The 13,009-nt window shown below is 38.3% G+C and overlaps 1 pseudogene; it reads right to left on the bottom strand.

Moving 5' to 3' along the window:
- Window positions 1-2,806: 2,806 nt before the first annotated feature.
- The window catches only part of LOC102841171, a 68,797-nt pseudogene continuing 58,594 nt past the window's right edge, over window positions 2,807-13,009 (bottom strand).

Raw genomic sequence — 13,009 nt, 5'->3', positions numbered from 1 at the left:
CAAATCTGCTGCACAAAATCTTTTTAAAGTGTTTAAGGGCAAAGATGTCAACTTGAGGACTAAGGTGCACCTGACCCAAGCCATGGTATTTTCAATAACTTCATATGCATGTGAAGGTTGGACAACGAATTGATGCTTTTGTGTTATGGTGTCGGAGGAGAATATTGAAAGTGTCATGTGCTGCCAAAAGAACCAATAGATCCGTTTTTGAAGAAGTGAAACCTGAGTGATCCTTGCAAGCCAAGAAGACCAAACTTCGTCTCTCTTATTGTCAGAAAGGACCAGTCACTGTGGAAGGATATCATGTTTGGTAAGGTGGAGGGTCAGAGAAAAACAGGAAGACCCCAATGAGATGAATTGGCCAAGTGGCAGCATCGATAGACTCAAGTGTGATTACTGTAGTGAGGTTGGCTCAGGATTGGGCAGTGTTTCGTTTTGCTATGCATAAGGTCGATATGGGTCAGTACTGACTCAATGGCACCTAACAACAACAAACATTGTATCCTATAATGAAGCAGACCTCCTCACCACCAATTCTCTTTTCCTCTGTTTTTCTGTTCTTTGACAATGTTGATATTTTGATCTTTGTTGGTCTCTCAGGGCCTCTGAATTCGTTATTTTAATTTTGTTTTATACTGAAATCTGCTGTCTACTGAGTTCCCGATGGTGTTGTCATGTCTGTCAGTCTCTTGATGTTGTCCATTCTTGCTGATTTTCATTCCAACCCTTTGGGATGTTTTGAAGTGCCAGATTGACTTTTACATAATCTCTTAGCTTCTGTTTATCCTGGAATGTTTTGATTACACCATCTTATTTGATTGACAGTTTTGCTGGATAGATGATTCTTGTTTGTCAATTTTTTTCTTGTAGGGATTTATATATGTCTCCTCATTGGCTTCTTGTCTGCATAGTTTCTGCCGAGAAATCAGAGCTTATTCTGATTTGCTTGCCTTTGTAAGTAACACTTCTCTTTTTCCTGCCTCTTTTAGGAGTTGCTCCTTATCTTTGATTTTGGAAAGATTGATTATGACATGTCTTGGTGATTATCTTTTGGGGTTCATTCAGATTCTTGAATGTTTATCTTTTCAGCCTTCAAGATGTTTGGGAAGTTTTCTTCCAGATGCTCCTCAAGTATATCCTCTGTGGACTTCTGTGATTCTCGTGAACTTGTTTAGTTTTCTTCGCTTCATCTTGAGCTTGCGCATCAGCAATTGATTGTCTGTTCCCCAGTCTGCCCCTGGCCTTATTTTGGATGATGATATGGAGCTCTTTTACTGTCTGTTTCCACAGATGTAGTCAACTTTATGTCTGTATATTCTTTATGGTGAGGTCCATGTGTATAGTCTTCTTTTTTGTTGTGGTTGTTGTTTAAAAACGTAACTGCAATGAATAAATCATTGTTTTTACAAAATTATATCATGTCTTTAACATGGCTTCTATTACCAAGGCCTTATTTTCCAATTACTGATCCTTCCTCTTTGCTTCCTATCTTTGCATTCCAATCACCAGTAACTATCGATGCATCTGGATTGAACGTTTCAATTTCAGACTGAAGAAGTTGATAGAATTATTTAATTTAATCCTTACTGACTTTAGTGGTTAGTGCATAAATTTGAAAAAAAATTTATTAAATGGTCTTCATTGTAGGTTTATGAAAGAATGGAATCTTTGTCTATAAGAATTCTAGTTTCTGCCTTGCAGGAAACAACATCAAAACTATAATCTCATGACCCTCTCATGTCTCCCCTCAGATAAACTGTTTTGAGCTTTAGCTTTATGGCTTCTGGGAAAAAACAAGGTATCTAAGCCTATAGATTGGAGTCCTGATGTGGTGCTGTGAGTTAATGTGCCAGACTGTAATCCCATTTGAACTTCAAGGTTGGTGGTTCAAACTTACCAGTCACTCCTTGGAAACCCTAAACAGGGTTGCTATGTTTATCATAAGGATCTCTGGTTGCATAGTGGTTATGAATTGGGCTGCAAACCTTAAGGTCAGCAGTTTGAAACTACCAGCTGTTCCTCAGGAGAAAGATGAGGCTTTCTGCTCCTTTAGAGATTTACAGCCTCGGAAACCCTGTACAGGGTCGCTGTGAGTCAAAATCGACTCAACAGCACTTAACAACAACAACAACAACATAGGTTGGAACCAACTCGACAACAAGGCTTTAGTCTAAGCTGGAGTTCATTAGAGATAATTGTCTGAACCAACAGGTTATGAAGACCATGGGAATGAAATGTTTTTCAAGATAAAGAGAAAAGGCTCTGTTTAACTCTCCTCACTATGCAATATAAAGAAAGAGAGATCAAATGCTTAGTTGATGTATACTGCTACATATAATATGCTTGTTTTTGTGAGAAGGCAGGACACTTCGCTCCCCTCCCCCGCAAAAACAAAACAAAACAAAAACCAAGCAGCCTTTATTGCAGTATTACAAAACACGTTCCATTTTGGCAGAAAGAAGAAGGTTTAAAAACTAGAAGGGAAGTATCAAAGGACATTTGTAAAAGAAAAACTGTCCCAACCCTTCCACCCAAATAAAAATTCAAAAGTAACTGAATTTTACTACCCAAGAATAGGCCAGGAGCTTAATAGCAGGCAAAACTCTGGCAATTTCACTATGGATCATATCGGAGACAAAAGAACATTCAAAACACCCTTCAGTACAGTCTGATGCACTGATCATTTCTGTAGTCGTTTCTTCCTCCTATTTTGCCTCTATAGCCACTTCGGTCTCCTCCGTAGCTGCTACCACTCTGTCTCTCCTCTGTAGCACCCCCACTCCCTTCCGTCTCTGACATAGCCTTCCTAGATCTCCCCATAACCACCTCTGTCTGCACCATAACCACCTCGTCTGTCCCAACTATATCCACCTCCACTTCTGTCCCCACTTCTATTTTCTCCATAGACACCGCCACCACTTCAGTCTCCACCATATCCCGCCCCTCTTCTGTCTCAACCGTAGCCACCACCGCAGTGTCTACCTCCGCCCCCACGACCTCTGTAGGCCCTCTCTCCACCACAGCCTCGCCACGGCAAATCTCCTCTTTAGGGACTGAAGTCCTCTGGTCTGAGTCATTGCACTGACTGCAGGAATTCCTTCTAGCAAAGTTCATATTTTCACATGATGGATTAGGGCAAACCCAGTCCCCTTTTGGGGTCTATCCCTCTCCCCTGAAAGGCTCCATGACATTTATATCTTCCAAGGCCTCTCTGCCTATCTTCACTTCCACCTCCTCTTATAAATTCAGGTCTTCTAGTAGTGAAGGACACTTTAATGATGTTGCCATGAAATCCATCAAACCAGTTAATGGCTGTCTTCACTGAAGGGGAATCATCAAATGACATTGTCGCTTGTCATTCTGGCTTTCCTGTGTCCTTGTATGTGGAAATATTTATGATTGGTTTTCCAGTCTTCTTGTTTGTCTTGATAATTCCTATTTGCTTAAGGAACTACCCCACTTGATTAGTAGACACACCCTTCCCAAGTCCTTGCACAACTATAAAGATTGTGTTATTATTTGAATTATCAGATTCTGAATCAGCATCTGGCCTGGGTCCATAATTCCTATGACCACCAAAATTTTTGAAGCCACCATGGTCACCACTACTTGATCCTGTCATAGGACCTCTTCCATCCTTGTCATATCTCCCACACCACCTACCTCCTCCCTGTAATCCACCATATCCTCTGTTATCTTCTCCATACCGACTCATATCATGACAGTCATCTTGTGCATGGTGGCTGTGATTTTCCCTTTGTGAATGCTAAGATTGCTGGTTTTGATTATCACAATCATGCTGCTGATCATAATTTGACTCTTCATAATATGAGCCTTGATGTTGATCACAGCCTGACTGCTGATCATATGAATCTTGTTGATCATAGTCTGACTAGTCATACGAAGGCATTCTTCCACCTTGGCCTCCTGATGATTCTGAGTTATGCTGTGCCTGGTTATTATAAGATTGCTGGCCATAGAGCTCTGCTTTTGATTTTCATAACCACCATAGAACTGTGAATAACTGCAGTAACTGCCATAATTCTGTCCATATGAAAAATCAGTTGTTTTCCCATTGCCAGAATAGCTTTGTGATGCTTGTTCATAGCCTTGGTTGCCTTGATTTCCATAGGAAGAATAACTGCTGCTCACCTCCAGACTGACCATACCTTCCTGAATCATATACATGACTAATGGCAGTGGATTGAAGCACCCAAATCTTGCAGAGAACAAGAGATATGAGAGCCAGGCATCACCACTGCCGAAGCTATACTGAGGGAGGCAGGACACTTTTGCAAGATTATTCTCCCTGTCCTCCAGACTGCTGACTTTCTGTTAACAAAGCTTGGATTGGATCTCTGGTCTCTGGGATTGACTACAGTGACAAGTGGCAAGCCGTCATTTTTGTTTGGTAACATGTATGGATATTATCCTATCACAGGCAGCATCATACTTCAAGACAGATCTTGAAATGTTCTTTTTGGTGATGAATGTGATGCCATTTCTCTTCAGATTGTCATTCCTGGCATAGTAAAGTATATAATCATCAAATTCAAAATGACCAATACCAGCTCATTTCAGTTCACTAATGCCTAGGATGGAGTCCTGGTGTGGCGCTGTGGGTTAATGTGCCAGACTGCAAAACCATTTGAACTGCAAGGTCACTGGTTCAAGCTCACTAGCCTTTCCTTGTAAACCCTAAACAGGGTCACTGTGGGTTGGAACTGACTCAATGGCACTTAAAAACAACAACAACAACAACAATAACAATAATCCCTGGGATGTTGATGTTTGCATTCCATTTTTACAACTTCCAATTTTCTGAGATTCACACTTTGTACATTCCATGTTCTGATTATTAATGGATATTCACAGCTGTTTCTCCTCATTTTGAGTTGTGCTCTATCATCAAATGAAGGTATGAAAGCTTTACTCCATTTGTATCATCATGGTTAACTCTACTCTGAGAATGCAGTCTTCACTAGTTGTATTTTGAGTGCCTTCCAACCGAAGGGCTCATCTTCTGGAGCTATAATAATATTCTGGTGGTCTTTATAATTTTCAATATTCATTATTCTGTAATATCTGACAGAGTTCCACTGCTGCACATAGGTTTTTCAGTTACTAAATATTTGGAAGTAGTTTGTCTCTCCTTCTTGCTAGTCTGTGTTAGTCTCCAAGTTCATCTGAAATCATAGCAACATACAAGCCACCACAGCAGACAAACTGACAGAGAAGTGGTAGACAGAATTATAGGATTTCTTTTATTAAGCAAAAAATATCAAAATAGGAAGCCATTTTTTCTTAGTATATTCTCTACTTAGGTGAGAGAATACACTTCTAAAGGTGGTATTTCCATCTCTCTAACCCTAATTCCGTGCTCTTAAATTTACATCTTTGAGGAACTGTAATGTTGTTCTTTCAAATGTTCTTCATGGTTTGGGAACAAAAAGAATTCTGAATTGGCAAGATCAAGGCTGTAAGGTGGTTAGTTGAAAAAACTGTTTGGGTCTGATGTCCTCTGGTTTCATAAGGGTAAAAGAGAATCAAACTTAAAATCAGCCCAAGACTGATTCCTATGACACGCAGTTTAGACATACGCCCACCCAACAACATTCGTTACTCTATTCTGATACCAACCATCTCTCCCACAGAACTTTCTGCTTCATATCTGTGTTCAGTAATCCAATGCAATGATCACATGGAACTCAGAAAAATACTCAACATTATGGAGTTAATTAGGAAAGGGAACAGGGTATAGTTTTGCTTCAGAGAAAACTCAGGATGCAGCAATGTTTTAATCAAGAATTCCTCTTCTCTACTGTAATGTGGGTATGCCTCACTCTTGTCTTTAGTCTCTTAGACATCTGGTCCCTTGGCATCTGGCCTGCTCTGGCAAGTGTTACAAAGCTCTTTTAGCTAGTTTGTAAATGCTCAAAGGACATTCTACCAGCCATCCTTCTGCCCATAGACAGTTGGTTTTACATAGTACATTGGCCTAAAAGCCAGCAACTATCCCTTCATGCAAGGAGCTCTGGTAGCGTAGTGGTTACGAATCGGGCTGCGAACCTTAAGGTCAGCAGTTTGAAACTACAAGCCACTCTGTGGGAGAAAGATGAGGCTTTCTACTCCCGTAAAGATTTACACCCTCGGAAACCCTGTACAGGGTCGCTATGGGTCGGAACCAACTCAACGGCACTTAACAAAACAAAACAAAACAATCCCTTCATGCTGCTGCTTCTGCAACGGTCTCTGCTGTCACCACTTTTCTAGGTAGCATTGTTCTGCTCATGCTCTTCTGTCTTGATGGTCCTGGAGTAATCTTTCCCTATTTCTGAGATGACTCCTTTCAAACCCAGTGAATGGTAAAACTAACCATTCCCAGTGTTAGTGTCCTATACAATCTATTTGCATGGACAGGTTTCAGCTGAACTTCCAGACTAAGACAGACTAGAAAGAAGGAGAGGCAGATTAATTCTGAATATTCAGATTAATTCTGAAAACCTTATGAAAGGCAGAGAAACATTGTTAGCACCAGAATATTGATTATGGAAACATGATAAATAACACCAGAATGATATTAGATATAGTGATGGAAGATGAGCTCGACAGGTTAGAAGGTGCTCAAATTACAACTGTTTCCTTAACTTAATGTTGACTGTGATGACACAAATTAACGTCAGATTCAAATGGTCAATTAGAGTCCATTTCAACTAATGCTTAGACTATTGATTTTTATGGACTCCATTTCATTTTTGACAACTTTCAATTTTCCTAGATTCATACTTCATACATTCCATGTTCTGGAAGGAAAGGGACAGTAATTCATTGGATAGAGGGTAGACTTATGTTAACTTGGATGACAGAGAAGGCAATATACAATAGGAGGGAGGTTTCAGAAGAATGACGGAGACAGGTAAAGACACAGGGAAGAATGCAAGGATAAAGGGAATAGAGGTAAGTACTTTTGTATATACAAACCTGTAATAGTGATGTTCCATATAGGCACACAGGCTGAATGAATATGGGAGGGTGAGTGGGAGTATATACACAAATATATAAGGTTTTGACAGAGGATGATTGCTGAACTCTTTGATATAAACATACCTATGTACGCAATGGGGCATGTTGTTGTTAAGTGCCATTGAGTCGGTTCCAACCCATAGCAACCCGGTATAGGGTTTCTGAGGAGCAACTGGTGAGCTCGAACCATTGGACTTGCAGATCAAACTGACTTTACAATCCAGTGCATAACACACACCAGCACTCCAGTGGAACATATGGGGAGAAAAATGTTGAAATCTTCTTAGACATTATAAAGCACCTTGAGGCAATGACTTGCTGTACCTGGGGGCTCAGGACCACAGTCTCAGGGGACAATGATCTAAGGACAATTATCAGTCACTGTATGATCAAAAGAAAGTAGAATAATGAAAACTGAAGATGTTTGGAATCAATTAGTCCAATGGAGTAATGGAACAGGTGAACATCAGTCTCTGCCATCCTGAGACCAGAAGGACTAGATGGTTCCCAGCTACCACTATTAACTTCTTGTAAAGGATCACATTAGATGTTTGGGATTGAGTGGGAAAAACTGTGGGAAAAAATTTAAAATTAAAAAAAAAAAAAAATGGCTAGGCTTTACTGGTCAGAAAGAGACTGGAGGATCCCTACACCATGGGCTTCAGCCACTTTTCAGGTCTGGAAAGGAACTCATCCTGGAGGCCCAATTTTCAGTCAAGTGGTAGTTAAGTATATAGGGATGGAAACAGACAAGCATGCTCACTTTGAAATGGTCAACCATTCAAGATCAAAGGTCAACATTTACCTATGGTCAAAGTAAAGTAGCGTTGGAAAAGAGGGTGGAATGGAAATAAAGACAAAGCTGAGACGGAATGGCAATGTGGATGATATGGAAATATAAGACTAAGACAGAGAGGAAGCGGCATAACTATTGTTACATGGAGGGGATTGCAATCATTGAGACTAACCAAAGTGTATGATTTGTTGAATATAAAACCAATTTCATACTCTGTAAACCTTTATTCAATTCACACAAAAAATTTTAAAATCACAGTTTTAGTAATTCTCTTAAGCTTAGTACTTTAGCAGTTTGTGTTCTTTACAATGATTCATTTCTGAAATCACTTTTTCTTTAATTTATATTGCCTATGAGTCCAGTCACATCTTTGTTAGCTTTCAAATTTCTGATTTATATGTTTTTTTTCATAACTTCTATTATTTTAGTAACTTATTTTACTTTTTAAATTTTAGGTTGTTATCATGTTAGAATGTCTGGTTTGCTTTACTATCTGTTTGAGAATTTCTGTTCTGCATTTTAAAAAATCTTTTATTGTGAATTGGGCGAAGTATTACAGAGCACATCATCAGTTTTATATTTGACAATTCATATACATTTTGCTTCATCTAAATGTGACACTGTAGGGTAAGCCCTGGACTGCTAAGAGCAAAGTTGTTTGTTCAAAACTATCAGTCATTCTTCAGAAATCTTATACAGGGTTGCAATGAGTCAGAAACAAGGGGAAGGCACTTAATAACAACATCAGTACCAACAACTATTAATTACAGTATCTTCAATGTAACATCATGTATCCCATTTCCCCCCTATGTCTCCTGTTTCCATTCTTCATTCTTTCCTAACCCTTCTGAACTTTGTCATTGGGTAAATGCTACCCTTTGGGTTTCAAATGTTGCATTATTCTAACATGCATACCTTACTACAATTATTGTTTACCTTATAGACCTGCTATCATTTGGCTAAAATTGGGCCATCTGGTTATGGAGGAAGTTCTTGGCCCCTCTGTGGTGTTCAGGACCAAACACTACACATTCTGTTGTCCTATGAGGCAGAGTTCTTGCACCTCAAAACTTAGGTGAGCAGGTGTTGTGCAGGATGGGGACTGTCACAGGAAAATGGGTGGGTGAGGGCTGATCACACTCCTTGTCACCTGGACAGTGTGGGGAGCAAGGAAATACTTCACCTTTCTAGTTGCCAGCCACTGGAGAGTGTTTGTATCTTCAAACAGCTGTCTATATGAAACATTGCTTTCAAAAGCTCAAAATGGTCCCACTGTACGAGGGCTTTCGACATTTACTCATATGCCTTCTCCCTCACTGTTTTTATTTAATTTTTACTCCTAGTCAATATTCAATCCTCTTCTCTATTCTTTCTTCTAACACTTAGGGTTCCAGATTATCATTCATATCTGTTTCATTTGGTTTCTTTTATCTTACAGAGGATCTACATACAGTGTCTGCCTCATCTGCTTTCTTGCCAGAAATGTCCTGTTCTGTATTTTTTGCTATTTATCAAAAACTTTATACAAGCTTTAAACTAACCCCTTTTCTAGTATCAACTGATGTTCATTTTTATAAATCTTTAGGAATGAGGATTGGCTTGGTATATTTTATTTTAATGTTGTACAAGAGGCTTCAAAAATCCATGAAAAAATGGACTAGAATGGTAATGGAAAATTTCCTTGAAGTTTTTGAAGGTCCCTTAAAATTCTAGATCTACTTTTTGTTTTCATAAGATGTTAAAGTTTGGGTTTGTACTTGCTGAAATATAAAATCTCCTCTTTCTTATTTTTATCTGGACCTTCTGTTTTCTTTGCCTGTATTGTCACTGTCTTACTCAATTTGTATACTGTTCACAGCTTTTTCTTTCTCTTGTCATTGTGGGACTTTGATTTAGATGGAACATTTGCTTGGTTAATTTGGAGTTTTTACAGAAAGCATATTGCTCCATTCTGTTAGATCTTACTGTGACACCCTTGCATTCACCCAGGAACTGGAATGTGCAAATATTAAAACAAAACAAAACAAAAAACCTCCAAGCTTAAATTGCTGCCTCCAATTGACCTGTAAGATGTTGATGGAGTTTTGGGGTTCTTATCCTTTTAGGTCATTAAGATGCATTCCTTCCTTTCCTTTCTACATATACAGATAGCATGCAATTATATATATACATATATATATTGGTGATTTGTCCTCATTTACTTACATTTTTGAGACTTGGTATGGCTATGAAGGATAAGCACTGGAATGCTAAATGTAAGGCTGATGGTTCAAAATGATGCTCCTTGGAAATCCTATTCAGGGTCACTATGAGTCAATGTCAAGTCAACAGCACTAAATAGCAGCCACTATAGTTACCTTGTCATCTATTTATTTTTAACTTTTTATTGTGTATCAATTAAAAATTTTTATTGTGAACTGAATGAAGATTTACAGATAAAATTATCAGTTTTACATTCAACAAATCATATACTTTGTTTCATCTCAATGATTACAATTTCCTCCATGCAACAACTGATATCCCACTTCCTTTCTGGGGTTCTTATTTCCATTCCATCTCGTATTTGTCCTTATGTAAATGTTGTCCTTTCATTTTGAATGATTGACCATTCTATGATGAGCATACTTTAAGAGTATTGTTGTCTCTCATATATACCTATCTACTGCTTAGCTGAAAATTGGGCCATGAGGGTGAGTTCCTTTCCAGACCAGAAGGGTGTTGCAGAGCCATAGTCTTAGGTTCCTCCAGTCTCTTTCTGAAAAATAATACTTTAAAAAATACTTTCAAGTTTTGTTCCATATTTTCTCACACCAGACAATGCATTGTATTAGGCAAATCAGCTGCACAAGATCTTTTTAAAGTGTTGAAGAGCAAAGATGTCAGTTTGAGGACTAAGGTATGCCTGACCCAAGCTATGGCACTTTCAGAACCTCATATGCATGCGAAAAGTGGACAGTGAGTAGGGAAGACCGTAGAAGAATTGATGCTTTTGAGTTATGATGTTGGAGGAGAATATTGAAAGTGTCATGGGCTGCCAAAAGAACCAACAGATCTGTGTTGGAAGAAGTGCAACCAGAGTTCTCCTTGAAGGTCAGGATTGCCAAACTTCGTCTCTCATACTTTGGACATATTATCAGGAGTGATCAGTCTCTGGAGAAGGAGATCATGTTTGGTAAGGTGGGGAGGGTCAGATAAAAAGAGGAAGACCCCCAGCAAGATGGATTGGCCAAGTGGCAGCATCAATGAACTCAAGCGTGGCAACAATAGTGAGGTTCGCCCAGGACTGGGCAGTGTTTTGTTCTGTTGTACATAGGGTCGCTGTGCGTTGGTACCAACTTGATGGTGCCTAATAACAACAACCTGAACCTAATGTGAGGCTTTTCAGAGCAGTTGGTAGTGGCAGTTTGGTACCATTTAGATCATCTGGTCTCAGAGTCACAGACTGATGTTCACATGTTTTATTAGTCCACTGAACTGATTGATTTCAAGCATCTTTAATTTTCATCACTCTTCTTTCTCCCAAACATGGAGAGAACAATAGCTGAATCATAATTGACCACTCATGAGCTTTTATGATCCATGATGTTACTCACCAATGTAGGATGTAGAACATTGTCTTTGTGGATTATATTATGCCAATTGACCATAGTGTCCCCTGAGGATATGGTCCTGAGCCCTCAGGTCCAGCAACTCATTGCCTTAAGTTGTTTGATTACATTTAAGATGTTTGTATCAATTTGTCCACTGTATTTCACCTATTTTTGTTGTAGTTTCTAACTTTGGGGTTTAGGTTTTACTTAGTTTATGTGCCCTGTTTATGATAGAGCTGAGAAGATCCACTATTATTCTAGCCTACCATCTTTTCATAATTTTTTAGGAGAGTGGATGTGTTTATTCTAAATTTTTATTGTTATCAGAAATTTTCTCTGACTAAAGTTTTATTCATTTTTCTCTCTCAACTAAATTTTTGGAGTGTTTGTTTCCCTTTACCATGGATAACAATGGAACTATTATTAGTTTTCATCTCTGATAGTCTAACAAGTGAACAATTATGCATGTTACTCTTTTATGATGCAGTTTCTGAATGCAAATTATAAAGGAAAGGTAATTTTTCCTTTAAAAATTGGATATAGAAAACAATCATATATTTTACCATGAATTACTACTTTAGTAGTATAATTAATATCACATTCAAGTAGAATTTTGCTGAAGATAATTCATAAAGGACTACAAGATGGAACTGCCAGAAACTCAAGATGAATTCAGAATAGGACATAGAATGAGGGATAGCATTGCTGACATCAGATGAATCTTGTCTGAAACCTGAGAATATCAGAACATTTGTTTTTCCTAAACATCCTGTTATCTAATCATTGTTATATCCAAATAATCTAAGATTTCCTCAATTATTTGGAATCCCACTTTTATCACTCTTAAATTATCAGGCCATACTTAAATTGATTAAGAAATTTTCTACTCTGATTCATTGAACTATCTGCTTATCATTTTCTAATATCATATATGCAGTGTCATGAATTATTTAACGTCTCTTGTAGCCATGATTTGTAAACTACTCCATATGATAAACACTATTATTGAATACTAGATCTATGGTTTGAATGTGTCAGCTGCTTCTTAGGAGAAAGACAAGGCTTTCTGGTCCTGCAAATATTTGAAACCTCAGAAACTCTATGCAGGGTCACTATGAGTCAGAACCGGAGTGACAACACTTAACAACAACCACTTTCTTTTTAAACCTCATAACTGTGAATATGTTGTTTGAGGCCTGTATGTCCATTGTGATGAATTAACCAACTCAGCTGAGTAGCGGGGGTTATGAGAGCAATGACTCAGTGTCTTTTTTTTAACAAAACAATTAGAAATTTAATTGTTCAATTAACAACTGAAAAATCATTATCATTTTAATATGTTTTAATAGCTAAGAAACGGGACCCCCTCACCATATTTATTTTGTACTTTTTACCCTAAATGGGTAAAATTTAGCCATCATTCTTATTTTCTAAGGAAATAATGAAGTCACATAGCTAATTATGTGTAGAGTTAGCATTTGAAATAAAATCTGTTTAGCTCCAACATTTGCATGCTATTTATACAGCTCTTCCTTCAAAAAAATACACTTACAGTCTAGTTCATTAACCCACAACACTACACTAGGAGGGAGGGGAAGGG

The sequence above is a fragment of the Chrysochloris asiatica genome, unplaced genomic scaffold (assembly GCF_000296735.1).
Source record: "Chrysochloris asiatica unplaced genomic scaffold, ChrAsi1.0 scaffold00240, whole genome shotgun sequence".
NCBI classification, from domain to species: Eukaryota; Metazoa; Chordata; class Mammalia; order Afrosoricida; family Chrysochloridae; genus Chrysochloris; species Chrysochloris asiatica.
Note: the sequence above shows the minus strand (reverse complement) of the source record. Positions and strands in the feature narration are given on the sequence as shown.